Source organism: Mesoplodon densirostris, chromosome 3 (assembly GCF_025265405.1).
Source record: "Mesoplodon densirostris isolate mMesDen1 chromosome 3, mMesDen1 primary haplotype, whole genome shotgun sequence".
Taxonomy (NCBI): Eukaryota; Metazoa; Chordata; class Mammalia; order Artiodactyla; family Ziphiidae; genus Mesoplodon; species Mesoplodon densirostris.
Genome location: NC_082663.1, coordinates 27,832,060 through 27,836,457, shown reverse-complemented (window position 1 = coordinate 27,836,457; position 4,398 = coordinate 27,832,060). Strand labels below are relative to the sequence as shown.

Sequence of the window (4,398 nt, the reverse complement as noted above, 5' to 3'; positions counted from 1 at the left end):
CCATGCCCAACAAAGCTTCCAGAAAGTACACTGGTGCTTAAAAGGCACTAAGGAAAGAGAACCTTTCCTCACCATTTCCCTTGTCTTTAAGGAACTGAGCTCTTGCAAAATACAAGGGGACGGGTAACAGGTAAAGAACAGATCGATGTTCTTATCCTGTTCTCTTATGGTATTGTTTCTAGAAGACTTGGTAAACTGTTTTTCCTATGTTTTTTTTAGAGAAATGAGCATACTATAGATATGCACCTATTAAAAATTAAAATGTTTATGAGTGTTTTTTTGGCATGAGGGCTTTTAAAAGATTACAGAATATATGCTTAAATGCTTGACTCCAGGGGTTTTAAGACAGAAGGGTTTAATAAAAAAAATAAATAAGTATACTAAATTAATGATCTGAGTGTGAACAATAGCAAGGACTAGAAATTACCAAGAGGAACTAGATACTTTTGTGGGGGAAAAAGAATCTGAATGTATGTGGAACATTAAGAAAAAGGAATTATTTTAATCAAGATGGTTAATTTCAAATCTTTCATTCTGAGCCATGTGGGTCCAATTTATAATTGTCTAGTTTCACAGTATATATATTTGCCAGTTTGTGGCCTGTATAACTTTGGCTTTGGGCATCTGAGGAAATGAAGGAAGAAACTCCTTTCTTCCTTCCTTATTACTTCATCCTCTGCTAGCCTTCTCCTTTGTAAATGACTACATCTACCAACACCTATCATTAAAATCTGTGCCAAAGATATGATTACTTCCACCCATGACTGATGAATGTTTTCTGGTTGTATTTCTCAAGGCAAATGTCCCTAATAATACCACATATTAAAAGCCATATAAATACATAGATGGAGAAACAAAAACAGACACAGGCTATGTAAGCAATAAAGAGTTTGTGCAGAACTAGAAACAAAATAAAAGTTCACCTCTGTCAGAGGTATGGGGTTAATTTCTCTTGCTGAGGCTCAGGTTTCCCTTTGGTGGGTCTTTAATGGTTCACCTAAGTTCCAGTGGAAGGGTATCTTTCTTCTTTGTTAAGCAAACATGCCCAGGTAGAGCTGCTTCTCTTTCCGATGGTAGCTGCTGAGTTCTGACTGCATTAGCTGAAGGTACCGCCGGACACTGGCATCTTTTGGCTGCCTAATGACAGCAGCCATGAGGTAGTGCCGAGCCTGGTCATAGTCCTGCAGGTGGAAAGAGGTCACCCCAGCCCGATACAGGGCCTTGGCATTATCAGGCTCTCGTTCCAGGACCTTCTGACTGTATTCTTTCACCCGTTCATAGTTTACTGGCTCCATCTGAAGAAGACAGGCAGCTAAGTTGTTGTAGCAGTCTGTCTGGGTGGTGTGCAGTACGTTTTCCTGTTCAGGTGTGAGGGCCGGGCCCTGAGGTCCCAGATTAGGTATCGGGGAGGGCAGACTTGGATCCAGACCCGCAGCTGCTTCAGAGCTTGATGGTACCCACGCACAGCATCTCAGCACTTCCCTTCCCGGTAACACTGGTTCCCTTCCTCCTTGTACAGCTGGGCCTCCTGCAGGTGCTTCTCCATAACTTTGTCACCCAGTGCTCTTGAGGAAGTGGGAAGTGAAAGAGCAACCAGAGCTCTGGGGATAGGAGCGAAATAACCAATTTTGTTAGCCCACTTAAACAGGCAGGAAATTCTCCTTCTCCAGGAGGCCTCTCAGGGAATGAGGTTTCCTTGATTCTACTACAGCCCCTTCCTTTCTTCTCTGCAGTTATTTTTCAATCTCTAGACGTGCAGGGGATTGATCAGGGAGAGGACGTGGGAGGAGTAAAGCCAGATATTAATTGATTTCCTAAAGTGGCGACTCCAGTGTGAGGAGACTCCATGAAAAAGTGAAGGCCGTACTACAAAATTCAACCAATGTTTGGTTTTTTGGGTTTTTTTTTTTAACATCTTTATTGGAGTATAATTGCTTTACAATGGTGTGTTAGTTTCTGCTTTATAACAAAGTGAATCAGTTATGCATATACATATGTCCCCATCTCTCTTCCCTCTTGCATCTCCCTCCCACCCTCCCTATCCCACCCCTCTAGGTGGTCACAAAGCACAGAGCTGATCTCCCTGTGCTATGCGGCTACTTCCCACTAGCTATCTATTTTACATTTGGTAGTGTATATATGCCCATGCCACTCTCTCACTTTGTCCCAGCTTACCCTTCCCCCTCCCCATATCCTCAAGTCCATTCTCTAGTAGGTCTGTGTCTTTATTCCCATCTTGCCCCTAGGCTCTTCATGACCTTTTTTTGTTTTCTTAGATTCCATATATATGTGTTAGCATACAGTATTTGTTTTTCTCTTTCTGACTTATTTCACTCTGTATGACAGACTCTAGGTCCATCCACCTCATTACAAATAACTCAATTTTGTTTCTTTTTATGGCTGAGTAATATTCCATTGTATGTATAACCAATGTCTTTTAAAAATAGAAAATACCAATCAGTTGTCTGACTGAACCTGCATATACTTGCCTTCTATTTCTCTTTGTACTCCTTTCCTAATAACTTTTTCTTCTTTTTGTTTCACCTTATATTTCTCTTTTTTTCTATTATGCTTTCTTCCCACTCTATTTTGAGGCCCCACCTAAAGCAAGCGTTTGTAGAAAACATACTCATAACTATAGAATGTTAATTTTGGAGGGTGCTTCAGAGATTATTTAATTCAGTCCCTCCAATTGTATAATCATGCTCAGTTGTTCAAGGTCACACAGGTAGTTGGGAACAGAGTTTAGATTAGACCCTTGAAATTCTGACTCTACTTTTAGTCTTCCTTTGGTTATTGTCACACTGTATAAAGCATTAGAGGAGATACGACATTTATTTATTCATTTATTCCCCCAACAACCCTGTGGGTTAAGTACTATTATCCCTATATTACAGATGAGGAAACTGTGGCAGAGAAATATGAAGTAACTTGTTCAATGTCTTTTGCTAATAAATGAAAAGCTTAGATTTGAACCTGGGCAGCTTATCCCAAAGCCAACACTCTGTGGAACACCTTGGATAAAGGTTCCTGCCCAAGAACAAAGAATTAAGGTTTTTTCTCTACAGATTAAATGTTTGAGTGTCTGGAATGGTTAATAATAAACTTAGCAAGATTTAAAGCTTATATTTCAGGATAGTCATTAATCAATCTGGAGACTAAATTCTGCCCCAGGCACTTTATTCAGTTTGACTTTTTATTTATTTAGAATCAATTTCACTTATTTGTTTATTTTTGGTTGTGTTGCGTCTTCGTTGTTGCATGCGGGCTTTCTCTAGTTGTGGTGAGCGGGGGCTACTCTTCATTGCGGTGTGTGGGCTTCTCATTGCGGTGGCTTCTCTTGTTGCAGAGCACCGGCTCTAGGCGTGTGGGCTTCAGTAGTTTTGGCACGTGGGCTCAGTAGTTTTGGCTCGCAGGCTCTAGAGCTCAGGCTCAGTAGTTGTGGCGCACGGGCTTAGTTGCTCCGCAGCATGTGAGATCTTCCCGGACCAGGGCTCAAACCCGTGTCCCCTGCGTTGGCAGGTGGATTCTTAACCACTGTGACACTGGGAAGTCCCAGTTTGACTTTTCAAATTGAAATATAGTTGACAAACAATGTATCAGTTTCAGGTGTACAACAGAGTGATTTATATACATTGTGAATTGATCACCATGATAGGTCTACTAACTCTCTGTCACCACACAAAGTTAATGTGATGTTTTTGACTGTATTCCCTATGCTTTATATTACATCTCTGTTAACTTATTTATTTTATAACTGGAAGTTTGTACCTCTTAATCCCCTCATGGATTTGCCCAACACCCCACTCACTCCCCTCTGGTGAACACCAGTTTGTTCTCTGTATCTAGAGTCTTTCTTTGCTTTGTTTTGTATGTTTCTTTTGTTTTTTAGATTCCACATATAAATGAAAACATACAGTGTTTGTTTTTCTCTGTCTGACTTATTTCACTAAGTATAATAATACCATAGCAAAACCTCTACATCCATCAATGTCACAAATGGCAAGATTTGATTCTTTTTATGGCTGATTACTATTCTATCGTCTGTGTGTATATATATATATAAATAAATATATATATATATATTTATATATATATATATACCACATACCACATCTTTATCTATTCATCTATTGATGGATATTGCTTCCATATCTTGGCTATTGTAAATAATACCTCAACAAACATAAGGGTGCAGATATCTTTTCAAATTAGGGTTTTTGTTTTCTGATAAATACCCAGAACTGGAATTGCTGTATCACATGGTACTTCTATTTTTAATTTTTTTAGGAACTTCCATACTGTTTCCCACAGTTGCTGCACCAATTAACATCCCCACCAACAGTGCACAAGCTTCTCTTTTCTTTACATCCTTGCCAACACTTTTTTGTAGTCATT

General features: G+C 39.6%; 1 pseudogene; it reads right to left on the bottom strand.

The window, feature by feature from the left end:
* Window positions 1-1,031: 1,031 nt before the first annotated feature.
* Window positions 1,032-1,546, bottom strand: LOC132485143 (tetratricopeptide repeat protein 9C-like; annotated as a pseudogene).
* Window positions 1,547-4,398: the final 2,852 nt, after the last annotated feature.